Source organism: Asparagus officinalis, chromosome 7, assembly GCF_001876935.1.
Source record: "Asparagus officinalis chromosome 7, Aspof.V1, whole genome shotgun sequence".
NCBI classification, from domain to species: domain Eukaryota; kingdom Viridiplantae; phylum Streptophyta; class Magnoliopsida; order Asparagales; family Asparagaceae; genus Asparagus; species Asparagus officinalis.
The window spans coordinates 13,029,273-13,041,451 of NC_033800.1; the positions used below are offsets into that span (position 1 = coordinate 13,029,273).

The window sequence follows — 12,179 nt, forward strand, 5'->3', positions numbered from 1 at the left end:
ATATATATATATATATATATATATATATATATATATATATATATATATATATATAAAGTCTCTTCATATCTTGCATGGATCCCTAGGTATCATCAATGAATAGAAAGTTTGATGGATGGTCCGTTTAAGTTGACATAAGTTTTTCTCAGGTTGATTGATTCTCTCCGAAGTGTTTATATATATATATATATATATATATATATATATATATATATATATATATATATATAAAGTCTCTTCATATCTTGCATGGATCCCTAGGTATCATCAATGAATAGAAAGTTTGATGGATGGTCCGTTTAAGTTGACATAAGTTTTTCTCAGGTTGATTGATTCATATATATATATATATATATATATATATATATATATATATATATATATATATATAAAGTCTCTTCATATCTTGCATGGATCCCTAGGTATCATCAATGAATAGAAAGTTTGATGGATGGTCCGTTTAAGTTGACATAAGTTTTTCTCAGGTTGATTGATTCTCTCCGAAGTGTTTATGTGTTGATTTCACTTTCAACTGTGTAATATGACTTTTCTTCAGTACTCAGTGATTGTTTTCCCCTTCATTTCAATTTTCTTTGGAAGACTACGAAGAAATTAATAATTTTTTTTCAAACTTATCATCTTAGGCCATGTCAATTCCAATCAAGATTTTCAAAAAATAACAAAAAAAAAAAAAAAATCATAAAAAAAACTAGAACCATTCTGGACCGCATCACAAATCATTAGTTCTTTCTTCATACGGGTCCAATATTGAAACCGAAATCAATTAGGTGTTTGCTAATAAGAAAAGGAAAATTTTGAATCAATCTTACGTCTGTCACTAACAAGTCTTGATCGACGACATATTATATTGTTGTACATCTTGTACAACAATATAATACGTGTGTATTCGTCCAAATTTTTGCATATGTTATTGTTCTTTCTCAATGCATTTACATCTTGTATATCTTTAAATCAAAGCAAACACAAAATCAAATTGTAAGTTTCACTTCCTTGACTTTAGATTGTCGTCCCATACTTTTAGTCATATCTATGTAGTTACAACTTGAACACCTCCATTTATTTTTTTATTTTTTTTATAAATAGAGTATTTATTTTGTTGCCCTTCTTGGATAATCCTTTTATAAATAGAGTAATTATGCAAATTACAAGGGACCAAATTTTAAACAAATATCTAATAAGCAAACGAATCGAATGCAAACCTAGTTAACTTGTATTCATCAATAAATTCAAATACCAAATCTGCCAACAATTAACGAACTATTTTATTAATTATTTGGTTCTCTCCCACTCCTAACTTTTTATGGTGCAAACCACCCCATCCTTGTAAGAATAACTAGATGTTATTCACATGCAAATTAGGCAGCAGACACAATAGATGGCGGGTTGATTAGATTTAGAAGTGAACTTATGTGGACAATAGACACATCCCGATTATTTTTTTATATTTGTTTAAATGTGATACACCCAATTTAAATTTTCATGTTGATATTTGAATTGACAAAAAACAAATATAATTTAAAAATAATTTGAATTTTCATATTATTTTTGACCGATATGAAACTAAGCTTTATTTGAGAAAGTATAGCATTGCAAAGTGAAAAATATTAAAATAGTGTTATACAAGGAAGGTGAATATTTAAAACCAATATGGCAAAATGATTGATTTAAAGTATGTTAAAACGATGCAAAAGAGAATATGAAGTTTATTCCTAATCATTGATAGACTTCATAAAAAAATATAAATTAAAGATTAATGCTAACTCTAGTATACTTTTATATGATAAAAACATCCACATAAGAATATAAAAGTACTGAAAAAATTCATGAAACTCCCTTCTAAAGATTCCTAATTTCACTCAAAATAATTAAACTATTCTATAAAATATTCATAAAATATTGTTTTTATTTCTTCTATTTTATTTTTTATTGAGTTAAGATCAATCCTTCTTCAGGTTTATCATTTATCATTTCTCGGACAATTCTAGAGTATTGTCTTCATCATCTACATCAATTGTGACATCAGGCTAATTTTGTATTTTTTATGCTATTATCTTTCCTAGGCTCGTTAATTTTTTATCATCTCATTTAACTTTACAAAGAAGTCAAATGTACTTATGATGTTCAACACAAACTGCTCAAAATATAGACTTTGATTTTTTTTCTATTTCAATGAGAATAAATATTAATTTCATATATATAAAATTCTTTGTGTTCCTAATTTATTACTTAAATAAATTAGAAGCTATCTCTTTATTTTCCTCTAAAATGAATTCTTCTGATGTGCATCCAATAAGAATTTCTGTTATTTCAATAATATTACCTTTGCTCTATCCCTGTCATTTTCCATAAAGATCTAAACTAAATACCTGCATTATTCATTACCAATTTCTCTTAGATTATAATATTAATATTTAATTTGAAGAACACAGTATGGAATTTATGAATACTTACTAATTTTTCTTATGTCTTCCATGGAGATTTTTTCTTTGATTAGGATAAAGTTATTAAATTATTTTTTAATGTAACTCATTCAGTGCTTCATTAATAGATATGTCTTATGTTAATGCCAATTCAAGTGATTCATTGACGTTTTCTGAATTTTAGATTTATTTCCATCACTTTCCCATTTGCAATGGAAATAACTCAATTCTTTTAAAGTTATCTCTAAATATTCTAATAGTTTCTCCATATGTAATTCCTTGTATTCTTTTACCCTATAAATATTATTAACGTCAAAGATTAAAGTTTCTAAATTAAAATCAATTAATGCTAAGGTATAATATTATAGTGTTTTATCATTTCTATGGATTTAAACATCTATCAATTAATGTTACGAATGTATTTTGGCTACCCCAACTTATTACTAAAATTATATGAAATTACTTTAATTTATATAGTGCCGATAATTTTTAATCTATAATATTTTTAAAAATTTTATCCATTAACCGGATGTTTTTAATCAATTCTTATTGTTTTTGTTTACCAGTATCAACTTAGACTATTCTTAGATGCTGAAAATGGATAGTAAATCCCTAAATTAGAAATTTTAATATATATATATATATATATATATATATATATATATATATATATATATATATATATATATATATATATATATATATATAAAAGAGGAGGAGGAAGCCGTTCAAGAAGAAGAGGAGGAAACGGCGGAAGAGCCTCCTCCGGATCCTTTGGCTATCGTAAAAGTAGTCGAAGAAGAAGAAGAGGTTGACTTCTTGAATACAAGAGACGACGCTGTGACCGTCGACCGCCATGAAATTTGTAACCAATGTTTACCTTAGCATCCAAAGTAAGAGACAGTGAAAATACATATTCTGCTGACAACAAATTACAATGTAAAACAAGATGATGCCTCTTTATTCATGCATCCAATTAATATATGAGAAAATCACATAAGGAAGCTGGTCATCCACATCCAGAGTTGAACTTCGTAGTAGATTTATATAGTGGAGTTCCACAACCAGCACACTCAAAGATACCTTCTCCATAGAACTTGTCATACTTAATTAGGGGATACTATTTCTTCCTCGCGTGCATCGCTGACATCAATGTATGGTGGAATTGCTAGACTAAACATCTTATCAGAAAAGAGAGCCTGTTCAAAACAAAAGACATATATCGCAAGTTATTAGGTAGTGATGGAAGCAACTTTGAATGAGGTATTACAATGCCAATTAATGAAAAAAATCTAGAACTGTTCAAAATGCTGGGTAAAGAGAGCTATGATAAGATAATTTAGTACTACTAGCAAATTATTCAAACTATCTACGTTATATATGATAATGGGACGGTTGGTAAGACTATTTTTAACTGTCAAATGTTCAGAGACCTGCCTTCAATATATTTAAATGAAATGCTTCCCAAGGCACATGAGAGGTTGAACATGACCATGATTAATTTTATAAGACACTCTTCTATATAATTTGATTAACCAAATAAATGCCAAAGCTTCATAACACACTCTTCTTTGATAGAATATGCCATATGTTACTTAGCCTATCACTAGTTTCATATACAAATTACAAATACAACTTGCTTATGTCTTCCTATATTAGAATGCAAGTACAGCAAATTGTATCCTTGTGTTACAGATACTAATATACGGATATAGCACTTAACAACTTTAGACTATCGCTGAATCCACGATGATTAGTATATACATATAACAACTAGGCTATAATTTAATATTAAGTCTTAATTTCATTCATTGTGTTACAAATAACAACTAGGCTATAATTTAATATTAACTCTTAATTTCATTCATTGTGTTAAAAGCCTAGTTGTTATATGTATATAATTTAATATTCTTTGATAGAATATGCCATATGTTACTTAGCCAAAAGTTGTTACTACACGATGATTAGTATATACATATAACAACTAATCATCGTCTCAGAAGTTCCACGATGATTAGTATATACATATAACAACTATCCTTGTGTTACAAATACAACTCTTAATTTTTTTAGCAATTCCAGACCACCTGGCTGGCTAAATTTTACGGACTACTCTTAAATTACAAAGTAGTAACTAAGTTAGAGGACTTTTTTTTTTAAACCAAGGAGATCATGCCTTCATTGGGTATTGAAACGTAACATTTGAATTGCGAAAACCATCCCAAAGTTACAAAAATGACCTCTCTCTAAAGAGTAGGGTGCAAGAATTCCAAAGGCATTAAGCAGAAAAAGCAATGAACAAAGAAAAAGAGATTATATGCAACCAATTAGCTTCCATTTATGGAAGGCTTATATTACCCTTGCAACGCTCATTTATATCCTTTGAAAGTACTTACTGAGATGCAAAACCATAAAAATCATATGCTTCAATTTCAATATCGAAGCATTTGCAAAAACCAGGCATGTATATGAAGCGTACACTAGTGATAGTTAGAATGAAGAGAAGAACTCACAATATTAAGAAGGTATGTCATATATACATCCCGTCGAGCAGCAGCGTATCGAATCCCCCGCCAAGCGCCGTCCTCTGCCCGGAGAGACTGCTGGCCGACTCCACGAGCGCAGTCTCCCAATCCGCTTCGTCCGCAAACGCCTCCCAGACGGGCGCCGCTGGACGAGCGACGGTTGTTCCGTCGAACAACGCAAGCGCAAGGTCGTTCTCACGGCGGTCGACGGTCACAGCGTCGTCTCTTGTATTCAAGAAGTCAACCTCTGATCTCTAACTTCCCATCCTTCAACCAAAGTTCCTTGAGCCATCATTGGATTCAAATGAATGCTGATCTTCTTTGATGGCTCAACATGATGAAATAATGTTTTTGCTATAACTCCATTGTTTGATACAAATAATCCATGATTGATTCAAATAAAAAACAGAAGAAAAAGGGGCGGTCTTATGGTGCAAGATAGCAGGCGATTCCTTGGTTGCTATCTTGCTCCCCCGCCGTGATTTTTTGAGTTTTTGATGGCAAAAAAGAAGAAAATCAGTGGGAAAAAAATCCTGGAGATTGGATTGCGAGCATCTACATCGAATTCAGCTATCTCTGAGGAGTATCCTGATGCTCGAAGTGAAGATGATGATGAAGTTTTCATTGAAATGGGTTCAACTGGACCAAAAGGGGAGAAGAAGACTAGATCTATGGTGGAAATCCTGAGTTCTGCCAATCCTGTGAAAGATCGAGTGTGTGTAGATCGATTACCAGGTGATTCTGTGGATCAGCTTGAACGAGAGTCAGATTGTCTTCCCATTCCTGGATCTGGTAGATCTACTAGGGTATCATGGGTGGATGAGATGGAAAATGGTAATAATTCTGTTAACTCTTCTTTAAATCATGAGATTCAGAAATCGTTTAGTGATTCAAGGCATAAAACGATTCTGTCAAAAGAGAAGGTTACTGTTACATTGAATGCAGAAAAGAGTAAAAATGAAATGTTAAGTAGAGAGAATGTGGATTCCAGTGTCTTGGAAGGAGAAAAACACAAAGAAGATAAGGATTTACCCCCGATTGATAATGAAACAGGGGAAAAATGGCAAAAAGCTGGGTTAGCCTGTTTTCTGATAATAGGAAAATTGGAAGTGGAATGAATCTAAGCTATGTTCAACCTGAAAATAAAGATACAATAATTTTTGATGATGATGAATGGAATGAAGATATCTCAGTTTGGCAATCTTCTCTAATTGGTCAAGTTTTGGGATTAAATGTCAAATTCAAGGCCATGGAAGTTTTTGTGCAAAAAGTCTGGAAGCAGTTAATGCCAGAAGTCTGTCTGCTAAAACCTGGAATTTTTTTGTTTAAATTCAAAGATAAAGAAGATATGAATGAAATTCTGAGTAAGGGACCTTGGTTCTTTGGTTCAAGACCCTTATTGCTGAAGCCGTGGTCTAATGGAGATGATATTGACAAAATTAGGGATTGTGTATATCCAATGTGGATATAACTTCCAGCTTTGAGATTAAATCTTTGGAATGCAAAAAGTATTAGTAAGATTGTTAGTGCTATTGGGTGTCCCATAGCTACTGACAGGTTAACAGCAAATAGGCAGCGTTTGGCATACGCAAGAGTACTGGTTGAGGTTAATATGCCCTCCCCTCTCCCAGACCAAATCACCATTCAAGGTCCTAATGGGAAACAAATCATACAGAAGGTGATATATGAGTTAAATCCCAAATGGTGTAATCGGTGCAAGTTAGTGGGGCATGATACACAATTCTGCAGGAATAAAATGAGAACTCAAAGATGGATTCCAAAGTGCAAGTTAGTGGGGCATGATACACAATTCTGCAGGAATAAAATGAGAACTCAAAGATGGATTCCAAAGAAAACTTCTATATCTGGTATTGTAGAGAAGGAGAATGTTAATGATATACATGATTCTCATAGACAGGAAGGCCAGGCCAATAATGTGCAAATTCAGTCTGCTGTAAATGAACCTGTTATACAATCTGGAAAAAAATTCTGATCAACAAGCTGATGGATTTGTGGGGTGCTCTCATCATTTGCAACAAGTAAAAGTTACCTCAAAGCAGAAAATAGTGGGTGAATATGGGAAGGTAGAACTGCAAGGGTCTACAGCTTCTGGTCAAAAGCCTGTGCATGAGTCTGTGCATGTTTTGGTGCATGAAAATCTAGCCAATACTGGAAATGTTCACAGATCTGGGGGTACTACACAGGGCAGTAGCTCATGGTTACATATTCAAAAAGGCAAACACATGAAGTCATCAATCCCAACTAATTCTTTTTCATACCTAGATATTTTGGATATTGATCCCTCTACATTGGATAGAGGGGGGGGGGAGACAATGATGAATATATCTTTTTGGAATGTGAGAGGATTAAATAAATCCTCTAAGCAGCATTTAGTTAAGCAGTTCTTATCTCAGTATCATCTCTCTTTCATTGCTTTACTTGAAACAAAAATTAGAGAAAACAGATTGAAGATTGCTGCAAAAAGTATTGCAAAAAACTGGAACTGGCTATCTAATATTAGAAATCAGGGAAAAGCTAGGATTTTGATTATGTGGAATCCAAATATATTGGATATTCAAGTTATCAAGAGAAATCAGGGAAAAGCTAGGATTTTGATTATGTGGAATCCAAATATATTGGATATTCAAGTTATCAAGATGTCAGATCAAAGTATCTCCTGCAAAGTTCAATCCTTGGATGGGAGAATTAACTGTACCATTATTTCAATATATGGTTTAAATCAAATGCAAGCAAGAAAGAACTTGTGGCTGGAATTGAAAATGATGAATCTATCAATTGGAAGTGGACCATGGCTATTATGTGGTGACTTCAATGCTGTTATCAGTAATGAGGAAAAGTTAGGAGGATCTATCCTTGCTGAAGCTGATTTTAAAGACTTTCGAGATTTTATTGAAGATTGCAGTTTCAACCATCTTAAAACAACTGGTTGTTTTTATACTTGGAATAACAAGCAAGATCAAGACTCAAGGGTGTGGAGTAGATTGGACAGGGCACTGGTCAATGATGCTTGGATTCACTCGTATTCATCTAGTCAGGTTGAATTCTTACTCCCTAATTTCTCTGATCACTCCCCTGCTCTAGTATCTTTTTTTGAGGAATGTCCAGGTGGAAAAAAACCCTTCAAATTCTTTAATATGTGGGCAAATCATGATAGTTTCCTTCCAGCTGTCACTTCAACTTGGCAAACAAAGATAGAGGGATATAAAATGTACTCAGTTTGCATGAAGCTTAAGCATCTAAGAGGAGCTCTCAAAGGTATTAACAAGAAGCATTTTTTCAACATCAGTGAGCAAGTTCAAAGAACAAAATTTGCACTGGATGAAGCTCAGGAAAAACTCCAGTCTAGCCCTCTCAATCCTGTTTTCATTAAGGAAGAGAAAAAGTGTATAACTGAATTTAATAAACTTCAGGAGTGTGAGATCTCTTTCCTCCAGCAAAAAGCTAGGATTAAATGGAGTGTTCAAAGGGATAGGTGCACAAAATTCTTCCATTCGAGGATAAAATCAAATAGACATCATAATAAAGTGTTGGTGCTCTATAATAACATGGGACAAAGAATAACTGATCAAGATGAGATTGCAAATGAGCTGGTAGCTTATTACAAAAGCTTGATGGGGGCTTCCACTGCCACTGTTGCACCAGACATTCAGGTTATTAAAGCAGGACCTTGCTTATCAGATACACAGGCAAATTTCCTATCTAGGCCAGTTTCTATTGAAGAAATAAAAAAGGCCATTTTCTCCATGGATGAAAATAAAGCTCCTGGTCCTGATGGATATGGGGTGGCTTTCTACAAATCAGCTTGGCCTGTGATTGGGGATGAGGTATCATCTGCTATTCTGGAATTTTTCAAGAATGGGAAGATGTTGGGAATGGTCAACTCTACCTCCATCACCCTAATTCCTAAGGTAAAATGTCCTAAATCACCATCTGATTTCAGGCCTATATCCTGCTGCAATTGCCTGTATAAATTTATTTCCAAGATCTTAGCAGACAGGATTAAACCAATTATGGGGGATATTGTGAATGAGGCCCAGAGTGCTTTTATCAAGGGGAGACAGATTACTAGCAGCATTTCCTTAGCTCATGAGCTTGCTAAAAATTATACCAGGAAATACATCTCACCTAGAATCATGCTAAATATTGATATTCGTAAAGCTTTTGACACAATGAATTTGGAATTCTTGAAAGAAATGCTTCATGGACTGAGGTTTCCTAAAGTAATGGTGAATTGGATCATGGCTTGCATATCTTCTCCTAAGTTCTCAATCTCTCTAAACGTCTCTCTTCATGGATATTTTGAAGGGAGAAGAGGGTTAAGACAGGGTGATCCCCTTTCCCCATACCTATTCATTTTGGGCATGGAATACTTGTCAAGAAAACTGGATCTTTTAAAATATGACAGTTCTTTCAAATATCATCCAAAGTGTAAAAAGCTCAAAATAACTCATCTCATATTTGCGGATGACCTACTTCTTTTTGCCAGAGGAGACTTGTACTCAGTTCAAAAATTATTTCAGTGCATTAAAGACTTCAGTGCGACCACTGGTTTGGAAGCTAATTTGGATAAATGTGCTATATATTATGGGGGTGTGAATTTTTCTATCAAAGAGGCTATACACAGGTTCCTGGGATTCACTGAAGGCACAATCCCTTTTAGATATCTGGGGGTTCCTTTGATCAGTAAAAGGCTTTCATGTGAGGATTGTAATCCTCTTATAGAGAAAATTTCAGGCCAGTTTCAAAGTTGGTTAAAGCATGACAACCTATCTTATGCAGGGAGGGTTCAAGTGATTAAAAGTATGATTCTAGGAGTTCAAAACTTCTGGACATCGAATTACATTCTCCCTGTCAGAGTAACTCAGAGGATTGATGAGTTATGTAGGAAGTTTTTATGGGAAAAATCTGAGAACTCTCTTAGAATTCCGTTAGTATCATGGGATAGAGTATGCAGTGGTAGAAAACAAGGAGGCTTGGGTGTATTCTCTGCTTCCTTATGGAACTTGGCATCAGCTTTAAGAAGCTTATGGTATGTTCATGTAAACAAGGAAATGCTATGGGTTAAATGGATTCATGGGAACTATCTAATTCATTTAGATATCTGGCATGTCAATGCAAAAACTGGGGACTCGTGGTGCTGGAAACAACTCATCAAAGCCAGGAATAAAGCTTTGGTTATTTTGGGAGGAGTAGACAATTTGCTGGAGCTTCTGAGTTCATGCTATAAGAATTCAAAAATTAAACTGTCAGCAGTTTACGCAAAATTTTCCCACTTGTCTCAAAAGGTGCCCTGGTTCAATACAGTATGGGGGAAGATAAATTACCCAAAACATACATTTGTGTTTTGGCTGGCAGTGCAAAACAGACTCCTTACTCAAGAAAGATTGATGAAGAGAGGTATTATTAGCACAAATTCTTGTTATCTGTGTTCGACTGCTTTGTACTCAAGAAAGATTGATGAAGAGAGGTATTATTAGCACAAATTCTTGTTATCTGTGTTCGACTGCTTTGGAAAACAGAAATCACATTTTCTTTACGTATTATTAGCACAAATTCTTGTTATCTGTGTTCGACTGCTTTGGAAAACAGAAATCACATTTTCTTTACCTGCTCCTTTTCAAGAGAAGTGTGGTTACCTATTATGGAATGGCTTAAGTTTGAATGGCAAGCCTGTGAGTGGAATACACTGATAGATTGGTTTTCTACCAAATTTAGAGGAAATGGCTTCAAGCAGAATTTGAAGAGGATGGCAATTTCGGCGGCTATATATAGTATCTGGAGGGAGAGAAATCTCAGGTGCTTTCAGCAGAAATCAAGAACAGCATCCCAAGTGGTTAGGAATATCAAAATTGATATCTTAACCATCTACATGAACAGTTCCATTACAGCGGTAAATAGAGACTGGGTTTTATCTTTGTAAGGTTGGTTAGTTAAGTTGATGTTTTCTTTTTAGTTATCTCTCTGAAGAGATCTTGATGTGTATAACTGTTTCATTTTGGTGAATGGAATAAAATTAATTCATTGACCAAAAAAAAGAAGTCAACCTCTTCTTCTTCTTCGACTACTTTTACGATAGCCAAAGGATCCGGAGGAGGCTCTTCCGTCGTTTCCTCCTCTTCTTCTTGAACGGCTTCCTCCTCCTCTTTGGGATCGGGAGCAGGCAACGCCTTGAGTACCTCTCCGGCATCCTCCCCGCTGCCACCTCAGCTTTTCGCCGAGCGTCCTCCTCGTCGGTGAGCTGTTGCAGGCTCTTGGCCGAGGGGTTCTTATCAAGGTCGGTTCGCTGGCGGATGAAGTCGTCCATGAGCCCGAGCTTCTGCTGTGTGACGCGGTCGACGGTGGGGAGATCAGAGGGGCGGAAGACGCCGGAGGATTTAGCCCAGGAGTAGAAGTGGTCGAGGTCGTCGAGCTGCTTCGAGAGGCCGGTGAAGATGTCGAAGACGCGGACGCGGTCAGGGTGCTGGAGGTCCTCGAAGCGGTCGACGAAGACGGACATTACCTCCTGGAGGTCGTAGTAGAGCTGGCTGCTCTCTTTCAGGAGCGGGTACAGGGCTACGGCTACGACGCGGTTGAACAGTGAGTCTGAGGACGTCATAGATAAAAGAAAAATCAAAATGTGAAATAAATCTATCAAATTGTTCCGAGTTGTAGCAAACAGGCCGTCTTCTCTTAATTTATCTACATATTTTTGATAGGAAAATGCTAATTATACTATACTTTTTTCATGATGATGTATTAGGAACTGATACTACAATAGAATATGAAGAACACATGTCAAATATGAGTGGAGCACAGGTACCAAACAGAACAAATTAATGCCAAACCAAAGCAATGGTAGGGCAAATAAACACCTAATCCAAAACAAATGAGGCGTCTATTTTCAATCGGTGGAGGACAATGAGGTTTATCGGTGGTAAAAAGGGTGATTTATATTGATAAATTTTTTCCTCATAAAAATTAAATAAAAACATTTTCGTCGTAAAAAGGGTGATTTATATTGATAACTTTTTTCCTCATATAAATCACCCTTTTTCCTACGTATAAATCACCCTTTTTGTTAAAATTAGTCCTTGTTTTTATGAAGAAATGATATAGGTCATCACATTCTATTAACAACGACCAAAATGTTCTACTATGTTTTTATTTCATTTTTATGAGGAACATATGAAATATCGTTGTTAACTATAGTATA

The 12,179-nt window shown here is 34.6% G+C and overlaps 1 long non-coding RNA gene across 1 annotated transcript; it reads right to left on the bottom strand.

Annotated features, from left to right (window-relative positions):
• On the bottom strand, positions 3,557-11,127 carry LOC109850471. The gene is made up of 3 exons (XR_002249446.1): positions 11,032-11,127; positions 4,955-5,211; positions 3,557-3,640 (listed from the first exon to the last, which is right to left on the bottom strand). It is a non-coding gene; the product is annotated as an uncharacterized LOC109850471 (long non-coding RNA).